General features: G+C 40.3%; 1 long non-coding RNA gene across 2 annotated transcripts in view; it reads left to right on the top strand.

Moving 5' to 3' along the window:
- Positions 1-14311, top strand: part of LOC124067965 — a 169323-nt gene that overhangs the window by 67960 nt on the left and 87052 nt on the right. For both annotated transcript variants that reach the window (XR_006844853.1, XR_006844854.1), the window contains one exon: positions 3755-3893. This is a non-coding gene — a long non-coding RNA (uncharacterized LOC124067965). Of the gene's footprint in view, positions 1-3754; positions 3894-14311 lie in introns of those variants that run through there.

The following is a 14311-nucleotide window of genomic DNA, read 5'->3' as shown; positions in this document are numbered from 1 at the left end:
GCAACCTTTTTCTGGGCAATCCAGGTGGTTCATAATGTAGCATCAGAAATGTATTTTAGCCTTTGCTTCATAAATTAATACCAGGAGAAATAGTTCAAACTCAGTATTGTGCAGTATTATTGTCACAGAACTAACAACAAAGACTAAAATATACTTTAACGTGTTACTAGTACTTTCAATGTCAACATTTTGTGACTTGCCTGATGTGTTTCTTCATCATGTTGATTTTAAATATGTAATGTAATTATATAATTTCAAGAAGACATTAATGCATCACAGGGTTCTTTGCATTAACATCTCAGGAGAAAGATGAGATAAATTGATGAACTCCAGTTCTCCTTTTTAATTTTTAACTCACATTCATTTTCAAAGACCTTTATGTTCTTCCTTCCCAAGTCTTAAAAGAACCATATTTCCCATTATCCAAACATTATAAATCAATAATGGTATCAAGGCATGGTTTCTACCATAGCAACTGGTACTGTAAGACCTTAAGTTGATGTTGCAGGGGCGTTATTGTGAGGCCGCCAGCTGGAGGTCTTGCTTTTAAGTTACAGCTGGCTTCAGCCGCACCGCTACACTGAAATTGAAAGTAAAAATGTGGGTTAAGATTGGGTTACATCTGAGGTCAAGCTCTGACCCAGGCAGCCTCCATCATCCAACCAACAAAGCAGCCACTTTACAGGATTCATGACTGTATTTCTAGTTGTGAGCTTCAGAAAACAAAAAAGAAAACACTGTCCGGACAAGCATCAAAACTTCTCTCAGTACTCAAGTGACTTTGAGGTGAAACTTTTCCAGTGACACCGCTCAGGGTTTATGTAACTTTGGTAGATCACATGCACACAAGGACCACACTCTTTGCTTCTCTCTTTTATCTGTATGAGCCGAGCTGTAATGTAGGTTCAGTAAATCACAGCTCGGTCTTTGTCTGTGTGCAGACAGAGCCGTCCACTGAGCCCACAGCCGCTATGGCTGCCTACTTAGAGACCTTATTTATGCTCTATGCCTCGCTGCACACTTTTCCCAACACGGCCCATTAATCTGAAGAAGAACTGGAAGGAGTTGGCGCATAGGGGTGCATTATAGCTCATGACTCTTTATCATCGCTGGAATATGCAGGCCTGAGGGAAAAGTTAATAAAACTTTAAACATAATCCTTTATTTCTCATTATTTTACCTTTCCATGCACTCTGTGACTCACTGAGTTTCTGGTTATGTTACTGAAATGAGACAAAGAATGATGAACAAGACGTTTGAATAAATACGCACACAAAGACAAATATATGCCAGTGGCCAGTTTTGGAATTTTATTGGTGAGAAAGTGTTTGCCCATGTTCGCCCTTCTGTTCCCACTTGGCTTTATTTATTTCCAGCCGATTGTCTTTCTGCACCGTCTTTTACGGCTTTCCCAGCTTGTGTCTTTATGGAGCCATAGGAAAATATACTACGTCTTGCTTAATCATCAGTCAGCCAGTGGAGAGGAGCCATTTCTTCTGTGTGGTCTTCGCTGCAGCGTCAAAAAATCCTCACCAACGCCGCTGGAAAACAGTCATCTCTTTGGCCGTCACACTTGAGTGATGCTCTCTTCGTCACAGCGCTGCGGCACATCACATGTCTGGCCTTGGAGGAGCTGGACTCGCGTTGTTGAGGCGTGCTGAGGGTTTGTTTGTGAGGCGAGCAGGGGCTGTGAGGGTCAGCTGTTGACTTCTTCATCATATAGCTTCAGTCAGGACACCTTTCCATTGGCAGACTCAAAGAAACTCTGAAGTAGAAACATTTCTTTCTGCCTGTAGGATTTTGAGATTTATTGGCTGAAACGTGCAGGTGTGTTTCAGGAGCCTTTATACCACAAGTGGAGGAGCTCCTGTACACATACCTTGCATGCTAAGCGCACATTCATAATCTATATGTTTTTGCTGTGCCAAAGGTTCAACATTTATCAAACCAGATACAATATGAGGAAAGTCTCAAGGAGGCATTGTTTGACTCAACCTGCAAAATACAACTGCCTTTGCCTGCATGTGCACCCGTAACGAATTGGCCAATTTTTTGGGGTGTGTTAATACGGGTCCCGTATCCAGAACACCTCCATCCAGTGATAGATATGTGGTTTTTAGAGAATCTGGCATGTGTGTAAAGATTGAGAGGGTGCCAGTTCCTAATGGAATGCCTTAAAAGATGATACCCAGTGTGGTGAAAGAAGCACTTGGTCTGTTTATGATTTTAAACAACTGACCATTGTCACCCTTTTCCTCATCCTGAGTACTCCTGCACTGTTTGATGCTGCTTTGATATATCTTGTTCTTACGTAAACCCCGAGCGGTGTCATTGGAAAAGTTTCACCTCAAATTCACTCGGGTAATGAGAGAGCTTTTGATGCTTGTCCGGACAGTGTTTTCTTTTTGTTTTTCTGAAGCTCACAACTAGAAATAAAGCCATGAATCCTGTAAAGTGGCTGCTTTGTTGGTTGGATGATGGAGGCTGTCTGGGTCAGAGCTTGACCTCAGATGTAACTCAATCTTAACCTTAGCCAAGCAGCATAAGTTTACCATCTAAGTGAATGTAGGAGCTCAGTGGCAACCATTTCTTAACTGTGCCAACAGGGGCACCATTTGCAAGAAAATAAATGCATCAAAATACATCTCGTGTGCAGCTATGTTGGTGACTCATAGTGGATTTTAGAGAGAAGTAAAAACCTTTGGCCCACTGACAATTGGATACAAACAGAAACTGTCAAAATCTATTGTTAAAATCACAGTCAGAAAATAAGACAAAAGTGCACAATTCTCCCAAAGCCCATGCTGATCTGCATAAATTGTTGACTTGTCCAACAAAATCTCCAGTTTTTACTTTCATAGAAGACCCAGTAACTATTAATAACTGAGACAGTGAAACCAGTGAAAAGTTTCCACAGCCACAGTAACAATCCTAACATGCTAATGTTTTACAGATGGCGCTATATGTTAAGGAATTATGAATTGCTACAATTCATCCTGAAGGGGACATACGTAGGCTACCCAACATCTGATGGTTCAAATGTGAACCTCATCGTGGTACAATAGGAAAAGTGGAGAATCAATAAAGTAATTCAACTAAAAATATCAAAAACTTCACATCAGTCTGTAAACATTTCGGTGGTGAACTGACCGGCAGACTGACATTGCCATTCTTTGAGCAACAAAACACGTATGGTTAGAAATGACTAAGATCATAATTTATTGTCAAAGTGACTGCAGATTAATTTTCTTTCTGTAATAGATAGACAGATAGATAGATACTTTATTGATCCCGAGGGAAATTAAAGTATCCAGTAGTTCATTACAGCAGTGTAGATTAGTCAAAAGTAAGCCAACAAACATCCAAACAAGGCGTAACTGTTAGTGGGGAAAATAGACTAAACATACTAAATGAACCAACATATGCTACATAAAGTACAATAGAGTGCAGAGAAAGCAGGTCAACCAGATTGCCTGTGTGTAAAAAACAGTGTTTATTGTTGTTATTGCTGTTGTTTTTAGTTTATGTCGTTTTTCTTGCTTTCTTGCATGTGAACAGTGGGTTTTGTTTTCTACTTTGAATGTCTTTGTCTCTTTACTCTCTCTTTAATACAAATAAAACACGAGTTCTGAAAATTACTTCACTTAACAAACTACTCATAACATGTGACAGGAATACAGAATACAGTTGCAATCATAAGGAAAAAACCAAAAGACTGACATCCGCTGAGTCCTTGTCTTAAATCTCGTTTCAGGGTGCGCGGCATCGATCGTGCAGAATAGCAGTAAACGACCTGGAAGTGGGATCCAGCGCTGATGCTGTGTGGCAGCCAGAGAGCAGCTGTGTACATACAAATCCTCCTGAAGATCTCCAAAACAATGACATTCCCCTCGGTGAGTGTTTAGTCTCTCCCTGCACTGGCCCAAACTTATCTGTTCCCAGAAGCAAGGGGAGTTCATTCTGGGTGTCGGTGAGGGGGTTTAAGCTGCAAGGCGGTCGGTTGAGCTGTAGCGTGAATCCCGTAGGCTGAGAACAACCAGGCCAAGAATGAATGCACCTGATCGTGAAATATTATACTCATAATAAAAGGCATCATCTGAGTTTTTGCAAGTTTTAGCTCGTTTACTAGAAATCATATAAACTTTACTGCTGAGCATTTTCCAAAGAATTGCATAGTCTTTTAGATTTTAGAATGTGTTTCTTCTACTTTCCAAGCAGCTATTGCTTTCTATTCATGCCTGTTGTCTTAAAGCATCAAGTTTCAAAAAGATTTTCTTTCATTTGTAACCGTGCTTCCTGATCTTCTGGGGCTTAAAAGTGAAGCAATACAGCCTACTTCTGACTCCTTGTTGCAGGTTATGACTTCAATGTGGACATGAGTTTTACAAAAAAGGAAAAAAAGTGAAGAAAAATCTGGAATAATGTACCTAACTTACATGAGACAACCACTCATCTAGAACATTATAACTGCATTTGTGTTAAGTAAGAACTAATTATGCTCTTAATGTGCACTTCGTGATATCCAGTATTTTTTTTGTTAGAAGCTTCTCTGCGACTCGAGGAGGGATGCTGCGGACTGTAGTAGAGAATGGATGCGTGAAATTTACCCAACTATTTTTGTTTTTTGTTTGTTTTTTGTTTGTTTTGTATAAGACACAGAGACAACTGTCACTGTTGTAACAAGGAGCGAGCAACAAACCACCTTGTTTTAAAACAAAACAAAGCCTCCATTTCATTCAGGTTGGATGAAAGGAACTAGATTGACTGAAATGACTAGATTTCCTACGCATGTAACAGAAAATGCTACTAAAATAACCTCCCAAGCCTGGCTTCATCCGAAACAATCCAGCGCCAGTTTAACTGATATTCGACGGAGTCTAGAATTTAAAAAAAAAAACAAAACATGATTTACCAACATTAATAGCAATTGAGACATCTGTTTTTTTCAAATGAACTCTTCAAACGCTCCTTATATTTAAATAACCTACAAATACAGACACAATGAACAGACCTTCTCAAAATCAGACAAAATCTCTAACTGATCAAATTCAGAGAGAAGGAAAAGAGCGTTTACAGAAATGACCACTTTTCTTCAAGTGAGACTTGGATGAAATCGTGAAAACCTGCAATGTGCTGCCTGGTGGGACTTCAGTTTCGGATCTTGACTTGATTTTGATATTTCACAGCTCTTGAGAATCGGACTGCACAAGTCAGCCTACATTTTGTGCAACACGATGCTTGTTTAAATCAACTCGTGTTGTTTATGTGGCCTTTCACTTTGAAAGGAGCCCTATGGTGGGATACGAGTGTGTTTATATGCAACAGGATGAATAGTGAGTGTGCATTATTCTATGGTGTGCATGTTTACAGTGTATACACAAACACTGCATGCATCCACTCAAGTCAAGTCTAATAAAGTGTAGCTGTGTGTTTTCATACAGTACCTGCGTTCCTGTGGGATTTTGTGGGTGTGATGGATTCCCTGTCATGTCAGGATCTGCTCAGAACCAACATGGCAGACAGCAACGCTGTCTTCAAGAAATTCACATGACACCTAACAAGTTGCGAAAATGTTGATACAGAACATGTCAGTAAAATATTCACTGGCAACATATTTCATTTGTTTTCCAGAACATTTCATAGAAAAAAAGGATGTTTCTCTGACCCTAGCCAAAGTGCTTTTGTTGCCTAAGCCTAACCACAGACCAGAGCGAGGACTCAAACCGTGGTTTCTGCTGTCGGAGTCCTGCACTTTGTACGGCTGCTGTCCACCCCAACCACGTCCTTGTGATTTTGGCGCTTCATTCAGTCAAATAAAAGTTTTCTCTTAACATAATCCAGGCAGTGATTACATTTCCCTTACAAATGTATTTACTGTTGCACATTAGTTGTATATAAACATAATCTCTAAGAGACAGTGTTGCCAGGCCTCTCAGTCTCCATCTCTTGTCTCTGCAGTCTCTCTCTCTGTAATTTAAAGGCTGTTGTGCTGATGTGAAAGGACAGTTGTTGTTTCTTGCCGGGCAGCCTGGCGTCCCCCTGCCTCTCCCATACGTCCCAGAGCTTTTCCAGGAGGCTGTTTATGTGTTGAGTGCAGCACTCCGTGGAGCTTAAGGCCTAATGGAGTGTGAGAGAGGAGCCTGGGCTTCTTCAGCTTGTGTTCAGCTGTACAAACATGCTGCCACACTGTGGCTCTCGCTCTGTCTTTCGCCGCCTGAATCACTGTTTCACCTTTATTTCTGTCTCTCTGTCTGTCTGTCTGTCTGCTCTATTCACTAGCTGTCATTCACTTGCTTTCTTACTTTCTTTTTTCCTCCCTACCCTCCTTCCTTTCTTCCCTTCCCTTTACTTGCTTGCTTTAGTCCTTTCCTTCCATTCTTCCTTTCCTTTTCTGTCCTTTCCCACATCCTATTCTATTTATTTCTGTCTTTCACTCAAGCAACATGATGTCGAGAAAGGTAAGAACAAAAAAAGTAACGTGAAAACTCTGGCTTTTCTCTTGCAGTGTTTTATGAGCGTTAAGGTGTTTACCAAAGTTTAGGGAGTGAGAGTTGGGTGGCACCATGGTTTATTTGTTTTTTAAAAAGCAGTAGAACAATTGTAAAGGCCAAGAGTTGCCCCAACATTTTAATTCAGAAGGAATTTATTAACTTTAAGTGGCATTTTTAGAATAACATCAAATCTGTAAAGAATGACTTTTGATGATGAACCCACACTGAATTATTACCTGAATCTTCAAGTCCTGAATCCTTGGTTTTATGGAGCTTTATAGTTTAGTTTCAGCTGGATGTTCAGCTGAACTTCCAGTCTTGTTTATGTGTTTGTCTTTTGATCTTATATGTATATTTTCATGTGTGATGATGCCAGTGTGTAGGGTTTGTGTAGTCTGCACATACAAAGCGTTTTTCATTGCTTGTGTCAAAAAAAGGTGTAAGTAATACATCAATATCAGTGAATGAAAGGAAGAGCAAATGACAGGGTGCCTGCATGAACAGGAAGTAGATGCACAGCATGATTAACTCCCACATGATGACTTCACAGGTGTTTCTGGGCCACCGCTAATCGTTAGTCAGCACGTATCCGTGTTTATATGGATTTTGCCGTCTTCCATGTCCTGCACTCTCTCCTGCCCTGCATCATTAGCAGACACTGTCATGATTAATTGTGGCGTCATTATCCACCATGCATCACCAAAACCGTGCCGACATACACTGCCTTCCCAGAAGTCTTTGCTCTGGAGAGCGCAGCTCTGTAGAGTGGAAATCTCCAAAGTTGTGGCTCACCGTTCTCCAAAGTACAAGCACCTGAAAAAATAAGCTAGCCTCCGCCGGCTTGTCCAAGTGTAGGCACCGCAGAGTTAAATATAGATGTAATATCCCTCCCTTTCAGCTGAATCCAAACAAATTAAAGATGTCTTTCTTGCAGGACGGTCACCACAGAGAGTGATCGTAAGAAAAGGTTGGGGGTGGGGATATACAGCATGTAGCATGACAGCAGCATTTGAAACAAAGCCCTTAATGGTGCTTTCATGAAAGATTAATCCTGTCATTAATTAGTTTGGACACACTGAAGGCTGCTGCTGTGATTGGCAGTCCGAAAGCCGTTGGCTGTACAAGCAGAGCAGGTTTCTTTAAAGCACTTAGTGGGTAACTGAGGGAGCCGGGCTCAGTTGTGGCCAGAATGGGCAGAGTGGAGTGCTCGTGAGTTCAGGAAAATCCCACAGTGGCTCAATAAATGAACAGAGAAGAAAAGCACATGGATGGATTTCTGAATAATCTGACCTTCTCTAAATACAGAGACATTTTACTGTGCAATGCGGTTGTGCAAAAACCTGGATCTGTGTTTTCCTGTCAGGCAGAAATCAAAAGAAGCTACTTCACCCTCAACATGGAAACTACTGTAATTATTCCTGCAACTTAAAAGTTTGACATTTTGGGAATTATGCTTGTTGGCTTTTCTGCCAAGAGTTAGAGGAGAAAATCAATACTGCTATCATGTTTGTATGCTAAATATGAAACAACAGCCAGCACCCAGTTGGCTTTGCTTTGCTTTGTGTAAAGACTGGAAACAGCTTTGAAGAACATCTCAGCTACACTTATTTCATTGATTTGTGTATTAGTGTGACTACTAGCATACAACATATCCACCAAACAGAGTACTGCAAAGAAGAATTACAGTGATCAGCCACAGCATTAAAACCACCGCCAGGTGAAGTGAGTAAAACTAATCATCTGTTTATTATGCAATGCTCTGCAGGGAAATCTTGGGTTCTGGCAGTCACGTATATGCAGCCTTCCCTCCAGCTGGACAATCCACCCTGTCATATTTCAAAAACAGCTCAGGAATGTGTCAAAGACCACAACAACGGCCTGCAGCCGAATGCATCCTGTCACCAAACCTGTAACTGTTTTACTGTAGAAATTATGTCTAACGAAACTTGAGAATATGACTAAACCTTTGTTGCTTTATTTTTTAAGTTTGTACTTTCAGGCAAATTATCTAAACAAAAGTTTTAGTTTCCAAGATATTTCAGGCTTCTTAAACTGAGTTGACAGAACCACCTGACACTACAATTGAGTAAATCTTTTCTTAACTTTCATTTTGACAGTGAATTAGAAACAGTTAGCCTGGCTCACTAATCAGTTTGTTAATCTGCACAAAAACCGAAGTATAAAATGTAAAGACTCCGGGTCCTAGCCAAGCAACAGTCTTTTTGCTAAGCTAAGCTAATCAGCTCCCAGCTATAGCTTCACACAGAAATGAGAGCTGTATCAATCTCCTCATTTCTTATTTTCTAAATCTCAAGGTTTGCAGTTATAGTACGACATAAAACACCAAGCTAAAACAAATCTGTGAAATTATTATTTTTGACAGGATCCAAGATTTTCATCAAAAGTGCATGTAAATGTGGTCAAAAAAACTGCACCTGTTGCCTGAATTTTATTCGCTCAATCTTTTCTCCATATGTCCCTCCACCCACAGTAAAAGGAGCTGAAGTGCTTCTGTAATAATTGCAGGACCAGCCCGTTGACCAGGGCGTGCAGATTCCTCTTGGTGACAGATTCACTGCTTCAAAATGATGCATTACAAAGAAAAACACGTTTGAAGTTCCATTAATCCTCCACCAGTGCGTGCGTCATTTAGAGAAACCCCCATCCAGAAATGTATTTTGCTCCCGATATAGTCCACAGTGGAGCAGTTTCGTAGTGCTTGCTACATATTTTCCATTTTACATGTCTCGTCCGCTTCTCAAACTTCATTACATCTTCATCGACATGTTTTGCTCAGGCTGCAAATGAAACAGCAGGAGTTAAAAGTAATGATTTGTGAAATGAAATTCGATTCAGCATATCACTGCTTTATTCGTTTTATGAACTCATATAACCACTGTGTTCCTAAAATGAGGCACTGCAGCAGTCGTAAAAACAAGCCATGTTTTGATTGTCATAGAAGGGGATAAAAATAAATTACATTAATGAACATAGCAAACAGTAGTCTTTGATGGTAATAGTGTTTGCACTATTTCCATGTCATGTTTGCTTCAGATAATGACTGACAGAACTGTTATATTACTTAACCAAAATAAAACATTTAAAATGCACTGTGTAAGTTTTGTTAAGATAGAAGTAAAACTAATTCTGTGGTTATGCGACATGACTTCCATCTGGTCACCTCTTTGGTCCCACTTAAACTCATTTGCAGAAGCCATATTCAGGTCAATTTAGGACTGAAGTTTGTTTGCATGTATGAAAACAGCTTTAAATATATGTGAATCAGTGTTTTTTGTCTGACAAAGGTTTTGTTTTATAATCAGACTCTGAGTAATGCCGGGTTTGTGAAAGCTCCATCACAAATTAGCACAATTGAGAAGAGATGATGGTGGATAGAGAGTAAAGAGTAATAATTATGCATTTTTGTAAAAGAGGCATAAATAAAGGCACAGTTCTGAAAAGTCATAACAATCAAACTAACACAGTAACTGGAAAACTGCCCTGGAATCACATTTCCTAAAAAGTCTGGGAGTTTCATACCGATGTCAAGTCTCAAGTTATTGTTAAAGAAAACAAAAAACAGAATAATTTTAAAACGGACACGGCAGTGTTAATTTACCGCCACCTCCAAAATCTTTTCATCTGTTCCTCCACATCATCATCCCACCAAAATGCTTTGCTACATGTGTGAGGCAGAGAACAAACGAGTGAAACGAGAGCCCGAAAGTTGAAGAATGCGTAAAACGCTTAACGCATTATGTGTAAAACGCTTAACACATCCTGTGCAGGATGTAAAGGGTCACTAGCTTTTCCAAGACAACAGGACCTCTGTCATACCAGGCCTTGAAGAAGCAGCATTGTTTAAAACTAGTCTTCAGGTCCGTCTTTATTTTACTCTGTGACTGCATTTTAATAAGAGGATGCACTTGACACAAACGTAGTTTCGATAACTTGTGTAGTTACTCTGAAAGCTAAATGATTAGTTTTTCTGCAGATGCTTTTCAGCAGCTAACCTTAAATGGTTAGTTCACTCAAAATACTTTTGCAAATTCAAACTTACAGTTAACAGCTTTCCTTACAGCTATTTCATACTGAAGAAATGTAGAGCAAAAACAATCAGCCAACTAATCAACAATTTTCATCATCGTCATCAACCAGTTATTTTTAAAGCACGAATGCCAAAACTTACCGATTCCGGCTTTCAAATATAGGCTAAATATTTTCTGTTTCTTCATAATATTCATGGTCATTGGTCAATCAAAACAAGCCATTTCTAATGTCAAATTTTGATAACATGTAAACAAACAATTAATTGAAAAAGCAACTGGTCATTTAATTGAAAATAAAAATATCTATTAAGACGAAATATTTCGGTATTCTAAACTATCCACTTTCACAGGATACTGGAATTAAGTAACAAATCTTAATGAATCTAATCTGAATTTTATGAATTTTTCAATGCCAAAGTTCTTACAAATGAAACTTTCTTAAGTTCCACTGCATGAGTGGAAGCAACAAAATCAGTGACATTACCTTTAACTATCACTAGAGAATAAGAACAAGAAGAATAAGAACCTGTACAAGTAAGTTAATGGGTGAACAAGATTTTAGCAGTGTTTAGAATTATTTAAACGATTACATCTTAGCATTTCTACCACACTGTGAGGATTAACACCCTAATATTGAAGGGCAGAAAAGAAGTGTCATCTTTAGTCCTGCTGTGCTTCTGTAAGATTTACGCTCCAGGAATTTCAAAATGTCACAGTTCGTCCCAAGCCACATTATCAGCTGCTGCACTGTACATCATCCACAGTGTAAAATGTAAAGTCCTCCAGAAGAGGGCACTCCACCTCTGTTTATATTCCCGTAGGTTTAACAGAGCTCTCCTTCTCTCCCTCACCGCCCGACAAGAGCCCCTCAGTGTGACAAGTTTACATAGAACATCTGCAGACCTCCCTACCGCCATAAAAACACTAATCACAAGGTCATAAAATGTGACTCCATAACGACACCCAGAATGCAGTGAGTCTTAAACTGTTGGACCAAGTGTAGTGGTGCACCAGCAATTGGCCGTAGTTTTACATGAATGTGGTTATTGATTTAGATATTATTATGTTTTAAAATTGCCTCTTGCAAGACGAGGTAACTTTTTAAAAACTTTTTAAAAGTTTGAACTTGAATGTCTTTAATGTTGTATATAATTTATTCCCAAGTTCTTGGTGACCACTGGCTGGTTTCAAAGTCATGATTTAATAAACAGATTGCACCATGTGTTGCATGTTAGCTAGTAAAGGCTTTGGTAATGTGCACATCGTAACTGAAAAACGTACTGGTATTCGTGCAACAAGGTATCGTAGCAGACTTGCCGGTCCACCGTGGCAGTTTCACGCTTTGCCTCGAGTAGGCTTGAAAATTGTTGAGCTATCAATTTAGTGTAATTCAATGTCCAGCTAGATTTTTAAAATAAAGCTTGCTTAGAAACGTTGCAATTTGGTTATTCATAGGAACCAAAACTACTTAGTTTGGTATGGAGTCCCTGGTGTGCTCTCCTCTCCTGCACAACACATCTCATTTTTTAACAGCTGTTAAATCAGCATAAAAGTTAACATATTCTCAACCCTATTCCATTAATCACGTCTGACCATCCGGCTGCGCATCCAGACCCGCTGTACAGGCGCACCACACTGTTGTGCCAACGTGCTTTTCAAAGGCGTGCAAAGCCATCTTTTAAGGAAGACCAAGCACTCGGCTGCCACGTCACGTCGCTGCTAACTGTTGGAGAAAGTGTGCTGCTTGCCAGTTTGAGGTGATACGCTGCCAATCAGTGTAGTAGAGAGCGAGCACTGTTTCTGTACATTATGCCATAGAGAGTACTGTGACTAAAAGCATTAAAACCACTTTGAAATGAAGACCGAGCTAAAAGTCAAGCTAACCAAAGCTGACAAGCTAACAGCTAACTCTGAGCATTACTGCTGGTTGGCTCTTACAAATGAAAGCTTCATCACAACTACATCCAGGTGATGTAACACACTCATTTCCATAATGATGATGTTATCATGTATTGATTTGCATAAATCTTAAAGGCAAAGCACAACAAAGCACAGCCTATCTGAGAAGTACATGTGAAAAGAAGGAGGGAGTGGTTTGTTCACGCAAAACGTCGGTTTTGTTACAATCTTTGAAGTATTCTGAGATAACACAGTTTTTTAAACACCAGTAAAAATCTGGAGTAACTGATACGTTTTACCACTTTGCTGAAAAAGATTCAATAGAAAATACTCAAATCCTCAAACAGCTGAATGGCAAGAGAGCTATGGTGCTTGTACCAGAAAAAGTTTCAGAACAAGAGCATTAACTTAACTGCAGCTGAACTCCCATTGCAGCAGGCAGCGTCCCACACATCCCACACCCGCCACACCTACTGACTGCTTGCACACACAGCACAAGAGTAGAGGGAGAGACCCCTGTTGTGTTGGCAGAGGAGTCATGGTTTGCACTACTCTTAAGCAACATGCATGGGAATGAGTTACAATCGCTCTTATATTTTTGAATATTTCCCTCATCTCTCCCTGAAGGTCCAAATGAGTTGCTAAATTATGTTAAGTTGCTCTTTGAAAATAAAGTGGCTGAGATGACCTGAAGAGTCACTAAAGCGAGAAAGTCGGCAAGTTGGCAAGATTGGTGGCTTCGTCAGTGCTGAGAGAAGCTGGGAGATGCAGATTAGTGTGGTCCTCGCTCAGAGCCTCTCCACCGGATCAGACAGCCTCCCTGAAGCTGACTGGTGCAGCGCTCCAAGGATAATCGAGTCAATGGACTAAAATGAAAGTGCCTCTTGTATTTCGCAAAATTAAGTGTTGAGTTACCAGTTAAGTGACATTCCTCGCCGAGGCCTCCTTTATTACTAGGCTAAACTGAATTTTGAACAGCTGGTGCAACTGGAAAACAATTTCTAGTTACATATACGTTAAAGATAAGATGAATCTGCATAGTTTCCTTTAGGAGAACATTTTTAACTTTGGCTGAGAAGACAGTTTTTTTAAAATGTTTGCCTTCCTGTTTGTTGTGTGTGTTGGTGGGAAATGTCCAAAAATACAAAAAGGTGTGTAGAGCGAGTAGAGAAAGTTGAGTCACAAAAACAGAAAATTTAAGTTTCCACGTGAAATTAATGTATTAACAATCCACTTAACAGTAGCGCAAGCATAAAATGTCTAAAATATGGAGGCTATAGAGGCACTGAGTCTGCTGAGCTGAGCAAGGCTGCCTTTTAATTCCTCTGAATTCAGTTTTCATTTGTGAAAGGAAGAATGTGTTATTATTTGTCACAAAAGGCCCAGTCTCCTTTCAACAATATGAAACGAGCGCCTGCATGGTCGACCTCTCGGTCTCGTTTTTCTCGATCTTTCGAAGGAGAAAAGCCACGTGAGAGCGCTTGACGGACAACCACTGTGGAGCCAAAATTCATTTCAACAACAAGCTAACACATTATGGGAAATCAAACACGGTGGGATATTATCGCAGTGAAATCACTTTATACCACCCACTTTGTTCCCATGCACAGAGGAGTAAGTCAGACAGAGAAAGGAACAGAAGGCGGAGAGGCTTTCTGACGGATTGTTTTGAAGGCGAGGGTGCTTGGCTCGTCGGCAGGCCCCGAGCCCAGCGGGCCGGTGAACGGCCACTTGTCATCTGGAGTGCGAGGCAGCTGGGGTTATCCTCAGAGACACGGTGAGGTGAAGTGGGTGACCATGTTTGAGGTCCGCCCAGCTGTTATTGCCCCTAATATTCAACAGATGTCTGGGAGCTCGGCCCGCTAAGTCCTC

This window comes from Scatophagus argus, chromosome 12 (genome assembly GCF_020382885.2).
Source record: "Scatophagus argus isolate fScaArg1 chromosome 12, fScaArg1.pri, whole genome shotgun sequence".
NCBI lineage: Eukaryota > Metazoa > Chordata > Actinopteri > Scatophagidae > Scatophagus > Scatophagus argus.
Note: the sequence above shows the minus strand (reverse complement) of the source record. Positions and strands in the feature narration are given on the sequence as shown.